This window comes from Phascolarctos cinereus, unplaced genomic scaffold, assembly GCF_003287225.1.
Source record: "Phascolarctos cinereus isolate Bilbo 61053 unplaced genomic scaffold, phaCin_HiC Scaffold_726;HRSCAF=1367, whole genome shotgun sequence".
Lineage (NCBI taxonomy): Eukaryota > Metazoa > Chordata > Mammalia > Diprotodontia > Phascolarctidae > Phascolarctos > Phascolarctos cinereus.
In genome coordinates, this window is record NW_027556098.1 from 17,789,209 (window position 1) to 17,806,581 (window position 17,373).

The 17,373-nt window shown below is 38.2% G+C and overlaps 1 protein-coding gene and 1 pseudogene across 4 annotated transcripts in view; one reads left to right on the forward strand and one right to left on the reverse strand.

Annotated features, from left to right (window-relative positions):
• The window catches only part of NLGN4X (neuroligin 4 X-linked), a 426,216-nt gene that overhangs the window by 84,200 nt on the left and 324,643 nt on the right, over positions 1-17,373 (forward strand). The window lies entirely within an intron of this gene.
• LOC110221524 (heterogeneous nuclear ribonucleoprotein K pseudogene) lies at positions 1,922-3,611 on the reverse strand (annotated as a pseudogene).

A 17,373-nucleotide genomic window follows, 5' to 3' on the forward strand; every position in this document is an offset into this window, starting at 1 on the left:
CCCTTGCCTCTCAGGGCTGATTTTAATTTCACTTATTCTTCATGCTTTATTAATGGGCTATGGATATATGTACTGCTTACAGAGCTATACTGACTTAAAGTGTTTGCTTTTTTTTTTTTTAAGTGGCTGTTAATGAGTTCACTAAAGAAGTAGTGCTGCATTTTGGATAGAGAGCCAACCTTCAGAATAAGGAAGACTGGGCTTTGATTCTTACCTACGAATTACAGTAGAAACCCTGGCCCTGAGACCCTTTTATCACTCTAGGTTGCTGAGCAGATGCCTGTCTTCAGTGCTAAAGGGAGTTCCCTCAATTCAATGAAATTACAGTTCCAGGAAAAATTAAAAAAAAAACAATCAATTTGGGGTAAAATAGAGACTTTATAAGGTACCTGTTGGTTTTGTTTTTTTTTCCTTACTATGTTAGGTAAAATATTTGACTATATCTATACACACACACATACACACACACACACACACACACACACATATACATATATATATATATATACATATGTATGCATATATACTCATGTATATATCTTTTTCAGAAATAGTTTTTAAATAATATTTATTTCTCAATATATCACCCCAGCCCAAACCAGTGAGTTTTTTCTTGTAATAAAATGAAAAAAGGAGAAGAAAAAATCAGGAAAACCAACCAACATATCATTGACTATACCAGCATATACAGTATTTCACATCCATAGTCCCCTACCTCTGCTTTGAAAGAAGGCATGTCCATTTTTTTCAAGTATTCTCTGACCTTTATTTAGTCATTTTAATTATAGAACATTAAAGTGATTTAAACATACACATAAAGCATAACTTGATATCTTTTAGTTCTTTTGCTTTTACCCTTTTATAGCAGCATTTGGTTTATAGGGCATTATTGACAATCTAATTGAAATCCATAGGTCTTAGAAAATTAAACCATTAGAATTTCATTTTACCACATTTCTCTGTGCATGTGTGTGTGTGTGTGTGTGTGTGTGTGTGTGTGTGTGTATGTATTACTGTTAAGTAGAGCTCTCAGTGACACCTGATAAAAATAAAGATGCCTGGATAGTACATTTTCCCAAAAATTAAAATGAAGCTTTTTAATTAATTTAATATGGACAGGTTGGGAAACATGATTAGCAAAGGAAGGAGCCACAGTGTCCTGATGAACAACAGAGGGCCATAGGGGGTTGGTGGACAGTAGAGAAGTGACCTATGAAAAATTTTACTTTCTCAAGAGGGGACTGTGAACCTAGCCCAGCTGCTAATAAGTATGGGTAGGGAGTGGGGAAAGAAGATTGAGGGTGAAAGTGTGGTGGCTGACATTATTTATTAAGTGGTTGTGTAGCATCACTTGATTCATCTGATAATAAGCAATTCCAACCATTAAGATGCCCTGTAGAGCATCTCCCTGCTTTCTCTGTAGAATAATACCCAGATAACTTGAGAGTTGTGTTAAAAGTACTTTTTTAAAAAAATATAAATTTATTTATTTTTAGTTTTCAATATTCACTTCCACAAGTTTTTGAGTTCCAAATTTCTCCCCCCTCCCACCACCCCAAGATGGCATGCATTCTGAATACCCCTTCCCCTGGTCTGCCTTCTCTTCTATCTCCCCCCCCTCCCTTCTCTCATCTCCTTCCCCTTCTATTTTCCTTTTTTTTTAGGTTCACTAAATTTATTTTAAAAATCATAAAGTGTTTCTTACAAAAGAGCATTACATTCTGCACACTGCTCTGAATGGATGCCAGGGCGTGGACTATTGATACTCTTTCTCCCCTGTCCCCCCCCCCAAAAAAAAATTACAGTGACCACAAAGCAAGGTGTTCACAATAGTTACAGGAGGGAAAAAATTATTATTTTTTTTACCACCAACAATGAACAAAAATAAAATTCACTCTCTCTGCTGCTGTTTCAAAATTTCAATGTTAGTTTTGCGTGCCCTTCCCCTCCCACCCTGTTTGTAAGGAACTAAAACATTACATCTGGTGAACAGCAAAGATTTCACTACACCTCAAATGCAGAACACCTATGAAGCAGAGGAATGTTGGCTTTTTAAACAGAAGCAGATAAAAAAAAAAGAAGCAGGACTTCTTCAGTTCTTCACTAGTCTTAGAAAAACTTTCCAGAATACTGCTTCACACTATAAAAAAGAAAAAAATATCTTGCATTAGAATCCTTCAACATCTGCATACTGCTTCACACTATTTTGCAGTAAATACTGTGCATTCTGTATCTGGTCCTGTGTTCCTGTAATGGTAATAATTTGATCCTCAGATCCTTCCAAAGGCTCATCAATTTTGATTGATGCTCCAGATTCATGATGTATTTGTTTGATTCACTGACCACCTTTGCCAATAATAGATCCAGCCAAATCTTTGGGAATAGTTACTTGTGTTGTAATATTGGGTCCACCAAGATCACTATATGAGCCATGGCCCCCTGCATAGGAATAATCATATCCAGAACCACTCGTAAACTCATGGTACTCAACCTGTGGTTCATAAGCCATCTGCCATTCGGAAGGACTCCAGAGTCTACTGCAGAGTCTCATCAGCACTAAAACCAACCATGCCATCATAATGATCACCGGGTCTCCCTCTTCTGTCATAAGCCATAAGATCTTCTCCTCTTGGTGGTGGTGGTGGAGGAAGAGGAAGATTTCGAGCTCTGCTACCGCCCCACCACCGTCCAGGAGGAGGTGTGTGGGGGTCCTCTGCAAGGGCTCATGTCATCATAATCTCTTCTAGATGGGGGCATAGGATGCCCACCATGACCTGGGGGCATTCTATCAAAGCCTCCTTTTCCCCGCATTAGAAATCCTACAGGATGCCCTCGTCGATCATCAAACATAATTGTGAAACCACCATAGTCATGAGTTTCATCATAGAAATTGGGGTCTTAGGGTTGTGCACGTCCTTTGATGAGAGACTCAGATATAAGATCCAGTGTGATCTTTATGCACTCCACAACCCTATCAGGCTTTCCACCGATAAGAACAACTCTATCCATGGAATGAGGACAGCACTCCTGGAAAAGCTTGATAGTTGTCTGAGTGTTCTCTCGAAGTTCTTTGATTTTAGCACCTTTGACCCCAATAATTCCTCCTGCCAGACTCTGGTGAATCAACAGTCTTAACTCACAGTCAAAGTCACTTCCTTTATAGTGTTGGTAATTTAAGCATTCCACAGCATCAGATTCGAGCGGGAGCTGGCTGGTTGCAGTGGGTGATAGCAACTGCAGGCCCTCTTCCAAGGTAGGGATGATTTTCTTCAGAATTTCTCCAATTGTTTCAATAGCTGCACTGATACTCAATATGTGCTCGGGGCCACTGCTGTCTGGGACTGAAACACTGGCATTGTAGTCTGTACGAAGTGCTTTAATATTTTTGCCTCCTTTCCCAATCACTGCTCCAGCATTCTTGCTTTGAAGCAAAATGCGCAGTTCAACCATCTCGTCAGTGTTTCTAGATCTTTTAAAGGCCTGCTCCTCCTCCATATCTTCAGCAGGGTGCTTACCAAATTCACCATTGGTTTCAGTGTTGGGGAAGGTTTCTTCTGGCTGCTTGGTCTCCATTTTCTCAGATTAAATGGGTAGACAATATCTTGAGGCCGCCTTCTCTTCTATGCTTCCGCTGCCCCAGTCGGTCCAAGCTAAACCCCCCTTCTATTTTCCTGTAGAGCAGGATAGACTTCTGTACCCCATTTCCTGTATTTCTTATTTCCCAGTTGCATGTGAAAACATTTTTTTTAAACATGTGTTTTTAAAACTTTGAGTTCCAAATTTTCTCCCTTCCTCCCTCCCCACCCACTCTCATTGAAAAAGCAAGCAACTCAATATAGGTTGTACATGTGCAGTTATGCAAAACACTTCCTTAGTAGACATGTTGTGAAAAACTAACTCTATTTCCCTTAATCCTATCTTGCCCTCCCATCTATTCTATTCTTTCTTTTGACCCTGTCCCTCCTCAGAAGTATTTGCTTCTGATTACCCTCTTTCCCAATCTGCCCTCCTCTCTATCATCCACCTGCTCTCCTGTCCCCTTCTCCCTCTATTTTCCTGTAGGGTAAGACAGTTTTCCATACCCAATTGAATGTGTATGTTATTCTCCTTAAGCCAAATCCTATGAGAATAAGATTCCCTCATTCCCTCTCACCTTCCCCTGTTTCCCCTCCACTGTGAGAGACTTTTCTTTTCTGTTTTTTTTGTGAGATAATTTACCCCATTCTACCTCTCCCTTTTCTCTGAGTATCATCCTCTCTCATCCCTTAATTTTATTCTCCAGATATGACCCCTTAATCTTCAACTCACCCTGTGCCCTCTATCTATATCTATATATATATATACATACATATAATTTTTTTCCTTCAACTACCCTAATACTGACAAAGTTCTCATGAGTTACAAATATCATCTTTCCATGCAGGAATGTAAACAGTTCAATCTTAATAAGTCTCTTATGATTTCTCTTTCCTGTTTACCTCTTCATGTTCCACTTGAGTCCTGTATTTGAAAGTCAAATTTTCTATTCAGCTCTGGTCTTTTCATCAGAATGCTTGAAAGTCCTCTATTTCACTGAATGACCATTTTTTCCCCTGAAGGATTATACTCAGTTTTGCTGGGTAGGTGATTCTTGGTTGTAATCCTATCTCCTTTGCCCTCTGGAATATTATATTCCATGCCCTGTGGTCCTTTAATGTAGAAGCTGCTAAATCTTGTGTTATCCTGATTGTGTTTCCACAGTACTTGAATTGTTTCCTTCTGGCAGCTTGTAATATTTTCTCCTTGACCTGGGAACTCTGGAATTTGGCTACAATATTCCTAGGAGTTTTCCTTTGGGGATCTCTTTCAGGAGGAGATCTGTGGATTCTTTCAATTTCTATTTTGCCCTCTGGTTCTAATATCAGGGCAGTTTTCCTTGATAATTTCTTGAAAGATGATGTCTAGGCTCTTTTTTTGATCATGGCTTTCAGATAGTCCAATAATTTTTAAATTCTCTCCTGGATCTATTTTCCAGGTCAGTTGTTTTTCCAATGAGATATTTCACATTGTTTTCTAATTTTTCATTCTTTTGGATTTGTTTTACAGTGTCTTGATTTCTCATAAAGTCACTGTCTTCCAATTGCTCTATTCTAATTTTTAAGGAAGTATTTTCTTCAGTAATCTTTTGGACTTCCTTTTCCATTTGGCCAATTTTTCTTTTTAGGGCATTTTTCTCCTCATTGGCTTTTTGGACCTCTTTGCCATTTGGGTTAGGCTATTTTTTAAGGTGTTATTTTCTTCAGTATTTTTTTGGGTCTCCTTTAGCAAGCTGTTGACTTGTTTTTCATGATTTTCTTGCATCACTCTCATTTCTCTTCCCAGTTTTTCCTCTACTTCCCTTACTTGCTTCTCAAAATCCCTTTTGAGCTCTTCCAAGGCCTGGGACTGATTCATATTTTTCTTGGAGGCTTTGGATGTAGGAGCTTTGATTTTGTTGTCTTCTTCTGATTGCATATTTTGATCTTCTTTTTCACCAAAGTAAGATAATATAGTCTGACTCTTTTTGCACTGTTTGCTCATGATCCCAGCCAATTACTTGAGTTTTAAACTCCTTGTTAAGGTAAGAGTCTGCTTCCAATGTGGAGACTGTACTGTCCCAAGTTTGTGTAGCTGTTTTCAGAGATGCTTGTAGGGACCTGTAAATTTTCAGTTCTTCCAAGGTGGTATGATAAGGGGAGAGGTGTTTACTCCTTTCCTGGCCTGTGACCACAAGTACTCCTTTCTGTCCTGTAACTGTGAGGAGGGGTTCCTCTCTACAGCCACTACAAGCTCCACCACGCCAGCGCTCCTCCTCGCCCCAGCACCTCCGCCCAGAACTGTGACCCAGATCCACACACGGGCAAAGCAAGAGATTCCTGCCTCAGCACTGGCAAAGAGATCCCTGCAATCCCTCTCTGATCAGCCACTGGATTCCCTCTCAGTCTGTGGGCCGGAAGCTTAGGAAGCAGCTGCTCCAGCCAGGGCCACGCTCTTGGGGAATGGATCTGAAACCCTGCCTTCCTCTCTGTGCACCGACAGAAACAGACTTTTCCCATTGACCTTCTAAGTTGTTTTTGGCATTTGTGGATTGAGGAGTCTGGAAACCTCCACAGCTGCCTGCAATTCAGTCCTCTGAGGCCTGCTCCAGGTTTGCTGCGGCCTGCGTGCCCATGCTGTGCTGCGCTCCCAGCCCAGCGTGATACACCTTTCTGATCAATCATCCATTTTGTCTTGGGCTGGAAATTTGTTTCACTCTGTCTTTTTGTGGGTTCTGCTGCTTCAGAATTTGTTTAGAGCCATTTTTTATGAGTATTTGGAGGGGTTTGAGGGAGAGCTCAAGCAAGTCACTGCTTTCACTCTGCCATCTTGGCTCCGCCCCAAAAAGTACTTTTTTCTGTTGATAGATTTTTCTTTTTTTTTTTCCTTCCTAATGTAAGATTTTGCCTTAAAAATAATGTTTCCTTTTTCTGGGAAAGGTAGAGAGAGAGTTCTTTGAAGACGTAGTTGAGATTTATATAGTGTGGTACATATAAATATAGTAGTGTGTGAATTGATGCTTTCTTTCATAATCTTACAGAATCCACATGTTCTACCCACACACAGGCATATACAACAGAAACTGTCTTTCATTTTTAAAAGGGGAAAAACAGTAAGATGTTTAGGTTCATTAATAGGTTATTTTTGTTCAGATCTGATTTTTTTTCCCTGGCCTAGCCATAATCTCTTAAATTGTTTCTTTTCCTTTTTTAGAAATAGTTTTAAATATTTTTATATCATATTTATTTCTCAATATGTCACCTCAGCCCAAACCAGTGAGTTTTTCCTTGTAATAAAATGAAAAAAAAAAGGGAAAGAAAAAATCAGGAAAACCAACCAACATACCATTAACTATATCAGCATATACAGTATTCCACATCCATAGTCCCCTACCTCTGCTTTGAAAGAAGGCATGTCCATTTTTTTCAACTATTCTCTGATCTATATTTAGTCATTTTAATCATAGAATATTAAAATGATTTAAACATACGCATAAAGCATAACTTGATATCTTTTAGTTCTTTTGTTTTTACCCTTTTGTAACATTATTTTGTTTATGGGGCACTATTGACAATCTAATTGAAATCTATAGGTCTTAGAAAATTAAACCATTAGAATTTCATTTTACCACATTTCTCTCTCTGTCTCTGTCTGTCTCTCTTTTTACTATATTGGCCCAAATGGTTGAATAAAATATTATTTTTCTTAGTTTCTAGCTGTGAAGTAATCATACTAAGTGGTTCCTTGGATTCATCCACAGCCAGTTCTTTGTTCAGCCAGTCCTAGAAAGTGATTTACCTGTCTTAGAGTTTTTTTCATGAGTCAAAGGTGCATGTGCCAAATTGTATTTCATCCTGACTAGTTTTTCCTGTGGCTCTAAAGTAAATTTATATGAAACTTATTTCATCTTTAATAACTTTTGAATATCAAAATAATATTTTGCCTTTTTGCCTTCTGTGTTGATTCAAGGTAGTGAATAGAGTGCTGAACTTGGAGTCAGGAAGCCATGAGCTCAAATCCCATCTCAGACACTGGCTGCATGACTGTTAACAAGTCACATTTCCCCTAGGCCTCAGTTTTTATCATTGTAAAAGGAGAGGGCTAGACGTGCTGAACTCTAAGGTCCACTCCAGCTTGAAACCTGTGAGGTTTTGAGCTCCAAATCTAACTTAATGAGCTGTAGATAAGGATAGAAGGCCAGATTCTCCAGGGCAAAGGCACCTTGTATAAGTTTAAATGACATCATTGTGGCCTAAAGGTCTTAATGCCTTTTCTCAAAGAATGGCATTCACTCCTGGGGAAATCTTTACATACTGAGAGAATGAGGCTTATTAAATACATTCAATAAGGAAATGGTCAGGAAGTTATACAATTCATTCTTCATTTTGTGCACATTTCAGAAGGTATTGTTTTTGACTGAATTCACATCTTCTATCTGGTCTCCCTCCCCACCTCCATCATGTCTTTGTTCATCTTCACAAAGAAGAAGCATCACACTGTAGGTGGAAAGTCAGACTTAATATCATGGAGACTTGACTTCAAGGCTTGTCTCTGACACATACAGGCTATCTGACCCTGGGCAAATGTGTGCCCTCCAGGAGGTTCTCTGAAGACTGTAAATCATAGAGAAAGTGCTGACTTGCATTGATAGAGGGTGCCTCTCATGTGGAAGTTTTCTATAATGGTGAAATTACAAGCCCAGTCCCAATCCTATAAAAATATCCATAGGGAGACACTATGCCATGTTTTATAGGAAAAAGCTTCTACCTAAAGTGTTACTCTCCCTTTTTCTGCTTCTCTCTTGCTCACAATTTTTTGCTATACATTTCAATTATGCTCTTTGAAGCTTATGAATAGTAGGTGCTGATTAATATGTTACTACAGTTTTTCCAGTTATATATTGGCATGAAAAATAATGTCAAATAACATTTATTGGCCTAGTTATGTCTGGATTCAAATTTTTAGCCAGACATGTTAATACATATTTAAAACTAATATTTGGTCTAGAAGTTTCCCTAACAATTATTTAAATTGGTATACACTAAGCCAGATTGATTGCTTTCATTTTTTTGCGTGTGACATATCTAACTTCTTTCACCTTGTGGCCCCGAACCATTCGATGCCACATTATGAATTTAATAAACTGACCTGCCTTTTTCTGATGGTATTCTTCCATTTATAGAAACTTTCCAGATCATACCTTTCTATCCAAATTTAGATGCATTGGTATCAGATTCTCTAGGTTATGCCATCTGCCATGAGAGAATTGAAAAGGACATGAAATGACAGAGTATTTAAAGGGATAATTAAACATGGGGAAAATAGAACAATCAAGGAGTAGGATATAATTGTTTTTAATTGGGTTAAGAGTAATAGGCTAGACTAAAAAGAAAGCTCTTAATATAAGGTCTCAAAATAGCCAGGGAGACTATTAGTTGGAGAAACTCTGTTCCAGCTGATTAGTGTTGGGAGAAAAGCTTCCATCTCTCTCCCCTTCTCTAGAGAGACAGAAACAGTTTAAGAGCAAGCACATCTTCCTACACAGATCCTCAGGAAAAGTGTAGAACAGAAAGAGATTGCAAAGGAACATGGTTAGCTACGTGGGTCAGGAGGCAGCCAAACTATGAAAGCTATTAACTTTAAGAATAAAAATAGGAAATATTTTTATCGTTTCATAGAATATTAATGTTTGTTTGTGTCATTTCTTCCCTTTTCCCTAATATTTTCATTTCAAAATTGGGTATAAGATAGGGTGGGGAGAAATTGGCCATGGGTTGGGAGTCAGGCAATGTGACTGTGTGCCCTCTATCTTCTAAAATTTTCCTCTTCCTTTAGCTATTTTTGGTAGTTGTAATGAAGGCTATTTTCATGACAGAAAAGTAATATTTATTTGTAGAATACTACGGAATTAATTATTAATTATTGGACCCAGCTTGGTTCAAAAGAAAGGATATAAAAAGATACCTTCTCTCACTCCTCCATGTGTGGCCCTCAGATTTCTTTCATGGACCTTACTTTCACCTCCATTTTTGTGTAACTTAATTTTGTACCTTTCCTAGATCCTTTGCTCTTGACTTTGCAGTCACAGATTATGATAATACCTTCAAATACTAAATTCCTAGTGTTTAGGAAAAATTAAGGGCACTAGATATAGTTTTGTCATTGATGATGAAACAGCAACCAAAAAGCTAAGTCTAGAAATGTTGAATAATTTATTGTATTTGACATTTATTATTTTTCTGTGTCCTTCAGCTGTTGATAGAGTGCTCTAATGCCTAGCTTTGTGCTGCTTTTCTATTTCATTTTGCTGTTTTTGAAGAGATTCGACTTAAAATCTTTCACCATCCTCTCTGAGATCTTTTGTAAACAATTTTGGGCTGTAAATCAGTATTGTAAGAGCTTGGCAAAGAGTTCGTGTTTACCAGCAGAGTCAGTTTCTGAGATCTTTTGGCCTCCTCATTGTGAAGGCTGTTTTATACCAGCTAAAATTCACTAAGAGGTAATAAAAAGCAAAGGAAATTGTGTTTAACTTTATCCATTTCCCATTTTTCTGTATCAAAGTTTATTTAACCAGGTTAAGCTGGAGCTATTTACTAAATATCATGCCATGTCTTCTCATCTTTGTGTTTTATATAAATTGGTATTGATTTTGGCCTTTGTGATTCAGTCAGTCAACACGCATTTGTTAAGCGCTTGCTATGTATGAGTTACTGTGGATATGAAGAAAGGCAAAGAAAGTCCCTGGTTTCAAAAGAGTGGCAAAATATAAATTACTATGCATATGTTATCTGTACAGAATAGATGGAAGACAATCTGAGAGGGAAAAGTATTAGCAGATCAGGTTTGGGTGGAGCCCCAGAAAAGTCCTGTTGCAGAAAGTGGGATTTGAGTGGGGTATTCAAGGAAGCTGGAGAGATCAAGAGAGGTTAAGGGGCAACACATTCCAGGATTGAGGAACAACTAGTGCAGAAACACAAATACAAGCTATAGATTATAGTATTCAAGAACAGCAAGGGGCTCAGCATTGCTTGATTGTGGAGTATATGCAGTGAAGTATAGTATAAAAAGATTATAAAGGAAGGAAGGGCCTAGTTCCTGAGGAGTTTTAAATGCTAAAAAAGTGAAGTCTATAGTCAATCCTGGAGGTAATAGGGACTCATAGGAGCTTATCAGTGAGGGGTGAATGGCCGATCAGATCTTCACTTTAGAGAAAGTCAGCAGTGAAGTGGAACATTAGATTGGATTGGAATGAAGGAGAGATAAGTAGGGGGACCAGTTGGATGGCTACCGAAATAGTCCAGGTGAGAGGAAATGAGCCCCTGAATTAGAGTTGTGGTAGTGTGAGTGGAGAGAACGGGACATAAACAAGAGATGTTGTGAAGGTAGAATTTACAGCATTTGGCAACAGATCCGATATGTGTGGTAAATGAGAGTGAAGACATTGAGGTTGTGAGGCTGGGTGATTGGGAGAATAGTGGCCCCCTCAATAGTAACACAGAAATTTGAAAGGAGGGAAGTATTTTTGTGGAAACATAATTAGTTTTGTTTTGGACATGGCAAGATGCCTAAGGTACAGTAATGATATCCCAAAATTTTTTGATGATGAGTAGTGCTAGCTTAGAAGAGAGGGTATGTCTGGGTTTATAGATAAATGAATGAATAAATGAACTGAAATATTTTTAAAGTGCTTGCTATGTACAAAGCAGTGTACTAGTGCTAAGGATACAATTAGAAAAGTAAGACAGTTCCTGCTCTCAAAGAGGTCACATTCTGAAGGGGGAAACCACACATATCTAAGGCTTTAGCTGAAAGTCAAGTGGAAAGGTCCTATAGTCCTTACAGTGCAGTGGCAAAACAGATGTTAATGATTCTTCTTTAATGTTTCCACTGATAAAATTACATCAATTTCTGATGCTGAATTGTTTGACAGTGCCAAGGATTTTGGTGACAGGAACTCTCTTTTGGAGGTTTTTAGTAGCAGTGGCTATAGCACCTGCAGGTACACTACATCTCTACAGGAGTTGCTTCCCAGGATGATGATAAAGGACACTGGTCTGGAAGCATTGCTATTCCCAAAGCTGTTGGGTGCAGGATCCTAGGCTGTCTCTATCAGTGTCTGTAGAAGGGTTAACAGTTAAGGTGGTTTGACTTACTGTGCATATGCTGCCTCCTGTCTGTCCCTTAGGGTGCTTTTCTGCTTTGGCTAGGTTGACTTGTCTGGTTAGGGGCAGGAGGGAAGAGTTGGCTGGCAATTGGTGGGAATGGCTAGATTCTTCTGTCTCCTTCCTAGGTAGACTGTGAGAGCTGAGCTGCAAGGCCAGTGGTCTGGGCGAGGGGGGTGCAACCACTCCTAGGGCTCTTGTACCTATCTGCTTATTGGTGGCAGGTGGTCAGCAGTTGCTGATAGTGATAATGAAGGCGAGCCCCTTCTTTGTAATTATGTCTTTCCTCAGTGGTGATTTCAGGGGATGGGGTAGAAGCATATGTAGTAGTTTAAGGCAGTGACTGTGGGTCACGACCCCATATGGGGATGTGTAACTGTATGTGGGGGGGTCGTGATAAATTTGGCAACTTTAAAAGGTTTTTGAATGCACAATGACCAAAAATTAATTCAAAATCAAAAGTGCAATGAATCTAAGGTGTTTCTGGTAATTTTTGCCCATATTGCATCATGCAACTTCATTGCAGCTTTGATTCTGAACATACAACATGCACACTTTGCACTGCAAATGCCATCACACCATGCAATGTCAATGAATGCTGCCAGAAATATCTTGGCTCAGATTTGAGACTATTGTATGTTATGAATTGCAGTGTTTTTACTGTACATACAAAATTGTTAAATGAATTTTGGCTTAGGATTAGCACAGAATTTCCAGTGGTTTCTGAAATGTCCCTAAACATACTGCTGCCATTTTGTACTATGTATTTCTGGGAAGTGACATTCTCAGCATTGATGTTTACAAATTCAAAACATCGATCAACTCTGAAAAACGTTGAAGATGTTATACATCTTGCAGTATCAAATATTCCACCAATATTTAATTCTTTATGTAAAAATAAACAGGCCTGTCCATCTCATTAGTATACAAATTTGCTTTTATTTTTAATAAATGGTAAAATTATATGTATGCCAAAGAAATGTTTTAAAACAAATTTCCTTATGATTTATTATCAGTAAGTGTTTGATTTGTATACTCATTTTATATACCTATGTGCTTGGGGATGCATAAAAATTTCTTGGGCAAAAAGGGGTCACCAAGTGGAAAAAGTTTAAGAAGCCCTGGTTTAAAGGACATTGCTATTTTTAAGGTGCAGGGTCCTGTACTCTCTCCATTAGGGTGAAGGTGGTTGTAATTATGACTTGCCTGGCTCTTGCTGCCTCCCATCTCTCCCTCAGAGGACTCTGTTGTTTCAGTTAAGCTGGGAATCAACTGCATAGAGATTATAATTGAACTGATGGATGCTGATGAGATCAAATGAGACATTATAGAGCAAAAAGACAAAAGTGCATAGGACAGAGACCTTGGGGGACACTCACTGTTGCTGAGTGTGAAATGAAGAGCCATTAAAAAGGCTGAGGAGCAATGTTGGTCATGTAGGGGGAGAACAAAGAATTATCAGTGTTCCAAAAGTCTAGAGAGGGAAAAAAAGTATCTAGGAAGAGGTGATCAACTATCTTGTGCTGGAGTGGTCAAGAAGGATGAAGATTGAGATACAGCCATCAATTTGGGCAATTAGGAGAATATTGATAACTTTGGAGAGGGCTGTTTCAGTTGAATGGTGAGGCCAAAAAATAGTTTGCAGAGAGATTAGAAAGGAGAGAGAAGAAAAATAGTAGAGAGGAGATTAGGCACGTGGTCTTTTTTAGTTATATATATGATGAACTTTGCAAAGATAAGATAATGAAATTTCCTCTGAAATGATATTGTTTGTTACTCTTTGCTGCATGATGAAAATACCTGAACTAGTATCCTTATTTGCCTTTTCAAGAATCACCTGTGAGCTTGTCCACTTTACAGGTGTAACTTCTTTATGTCTCGCTTCATTTATAAGAAGAAAATCAATTTCAATGTGCTTATTTTTCTAATGATGTATCAAATCATTGGACAGATAGTGTCAGTAGTTAAGCTGATGTTTATTTGTTTATTTTAAATAGTATTTTATTTTTCCCCAATTACACATCAAGACAATTTTTAGTATTTATTTTTACAAGATTTAGAGTTACAATTTTTTTCTCTTTCCTTTCCACCCCCCCCTTTTTAAAATGATAAGCAATTTTATAGAGGCTATACATTTGCTATCATGTAAATCTTTTCCATATTAGTCATAGTTGTGAAAGAAAGATCAAAAAGGAAAAAAAAACACACGAAAAAGAATAAAGTAAGTAAAAAAGTGTGCTTCAATCTGCATTCAGAGTCCATCAGTTCTTTATCTGGATGTAGACAGCATTTTCCTTTGTGAGTTCTTTGTATTTGTCTTGGATCATTGTGTTGCTGAAAAGAGCTGAGTCACTCACAGTTGATCATCACATAATATTGCTGATACTGTGTACAGTGTTTTCCTGGTTCTGTTCATTTCACTTAGTATCAGTTCATATAAATCTTTCCAGGTTTTTCTTAAATCTGTCTGTTCATCGTTTCTTATTGCACAACAATATTCTATTACATTCATATTCCACAGCTTGTTCAGTCATTCCCCAGGTGATGGGCATCCCCTCAGTTTTCAACATTTTTCCACCATTAAAAGGATTGCTATAAATATTTTCACATATGTAGAAACTTTCTCTCTCTCTCTCTCTCTCTCTCTCTCTCTCTTCTTTCTGTGTTTCTGTCTGTCTGTCTGTCTGTCTGTGTCTCTTTCTCTCTCTCTCTGGGATACAGACCTAGTGGTGGTATTGCTGGATCAAAGGGATGCACAATTTTGTTGCCCTTTGCCCATAATTCCAAATTGCTCTCCAGAATGGTTGGATCAGTTCTTAACTCCACCAGCAGTGCATTAGTGTCCCAGTTTTCTCACATCCTCTCCAACGTTTATCATTTCCCTTCTCTTCATGTTGGCCAATGTGATTGGTGTGAGGTGGTACCTTAGAGTTGTTTTAATTTGGATTTCTCTAATCAGAAGTGATTTAGAGCACTTCTTCACATGCCTATAGATAGCTTTGATTTCTTTATCTGAAAACTGCCTGTTCATATCCTTTGACCATTTATCAATTGGGGAATGGCTTGTATTCTTATCAATTTGACTCGGTTTTCTATATATTTGATAAGTGAGACCTGTATTAGAGACATGTTCTGTAAAGATTGTTTCCTAGCTTTCTGCTTTCCTTTTTATCTTATTTGCATTGGTTTTGTTTGTGCAAAACCTTTTTAATTTAATATAATCTAAATTATCTGCTTTACATTTTGTAACATTCTCTATCTCTTATTTGATCATCAACCTGTAACTCACTTAACGTCTTCTTTAAGAATTTGGTTGCTATGGGGGCAGCTAGGTGGTACAGTGGATAAAGTACCAGCTTTGGAGTTAGGAGGACCTGAGTTAAATCTGGCCTCAGACACATTCTACTCACTAGCTGTGTGACCCTGGGCAAATCACTTAACCCCAGTTGCCTCGACAAAACAAAAACAAAAACAAAAACAAACCCAAAACAAATTATATAAGAATTTGGATACTATGCCACTTGGTGCATATATGTTTAGTATTGATACTAAATTGATACATATATGTTTAGTACTGATTCGTTGTCTATGATACCCATTAGCAAGATGTAGTTTCCTTCCTTATCTCTTTTAATTAGGTCTGTTTTTGCTTTTACTTTGTCTGGGATCAGGATTGGTACCCCTGCTTTTTTTTTTTTTAATTTCAGCTGAAGCATAGCAGATTTTGCTCCAGACCCTTATTTTTACTTAGTGCGTGTCTCTCTGCTTCAGGTGTGTTTCTTGTAAACAACATATTGTAGGATTCTGGTTTTTGCTCTCCTCTGCTATCCGCTTCTGTTTTATGGGAGAGTTCATTCACATTCACAGTTATGATTACTGTGTATTTCCCTCCATCCTATTTTTCCTCCTATTTGTCCTCTCTTTCATTTCACCCTTTCCCTCCTCAACAGTGTTTTGCTTCTGTCTACCACCTCCCCTGGCCTGCCCTTTCTTCTGTCAGTCCTTGCACCTGCTTTTACTTAATCTCCTCCACTCCTACTTTCTTGCTGGGCAAAATAAATTTCTATATTCATCTGACCATGTATATTTTTCCTCTTTGAGCCAATACTGATGAGGTTCAAGTGATGCTTATCACCCACCCTTCCATTTTGCCCTCCACTGTAGTAAGTTTTTTGCACTTCCTCATGTGAAATAGTTTATCCCATTCTACCTCTCCCTTCCTTCGGCACCCAGTGTACCCCTCTTTTTCATATCTTAATTATTTTTATGTCATTCCCACAAATTCACCTTATATGTGTACCCTCAGTCTATGTATATTCCTTCTAGCTGTCCTATTAGTGGTATATGAATTTTGAAGAATTACCAATACCATCTTCCCATGTAGGGGTACAAACAGTTCAGCTCCATTGAATCCTTCATGTTTTTTTTCCCTTTTTCCCTTTTTAGGCTTCTCTTGGTTTTGATATCAGAGATGAAATTTTTTTGACCTATTCTGGTCATCTCTCATGAAAGCTTGAAATCTTTCTATTTCATTGAACGACCATTTTTTCCCTTGATGTGTTATGTTTAATTTTGCCGGGTAGGTGATTTTTGATTGTAGTCCTAGCTCCTTTGCCTTCCAGAATATCATGTTCCATGACCTCTGATTCTTTATTGTTTCATGTACGAAGTCCTGTGTAATCCTGATTATGGGTTCCCAATATTTGAATTGTTTCTTTCTGACCACTTGCAGTATTTTTTCCTTGACCTGATAGCTGTGTAATTTGGCTATAATGTTCCTTGGAGTTTTTATTTTGAGATTTCTTTCTTGAAGTGATTGGTAGATTTGTTCAGGGCTTATTTTGCCCTCTGGTTCCAGTATATCAGGACAGTTTTCCTTGATAATTTCTTTCTTTCTTTTATCTTTTTTTTTATTTATTCATTTAATTTTGGTTTTCAACATTCACTTCCACAATATTTTGAGTTCCAAATTTTCTACCCATCTCATGCCTCCTCCAGCCCCAAAATGGCATGCATTCTGAACACACCTTCCCCTAATCGACTGTCCCTTCTATCTTTGTCCCTGCTTCTTTTATACCTTTCCCCTTCAGTTTTCCTGCAGGGCAGGATAGATTTCTATACCCCATTGCCTGTATATCTTATTTCCCAGTTGCACATGAAAACAATTTTTTTTAACATTTGTTTTTAAAACTTTGGTTTCCAAATTTTCTCCTTTCTCCCCTTCCATCTACCCTCATTGAGAAGGCAAGCAATTTGATATAGGTTATACATGAGTAGTCATACAAAACACTTCCATAGTAGTCATGCTGTGGAAAACTAACCATATTTCCCTTCATCCTATCTTGCCCCCTATTTATTCTATTCTTTCTTTTGATCCTGTCCCTCCTTATAAGTGTTTGCTTTTGATTATTCCCTCCCCGAATCTGCCCTCCCTTCTATCATCCCACTAATCTCTTATCCCGCGCCCCCCATTTTCCTGTAGGGTAAGATAGATTGCCATACCCAATTGAGTGTGTGTGTTATTCCCTCTTTAAGCCAGATCTGATGAGAATAAGATTCACTCATTCCCTCTCACCTCCCCTCCACTTCCCCTCCACTGTAAAAGCCTTTTCTTGTCTGTTTTGTGTGAGATAATTTAGCACATTCTACCTCTCCC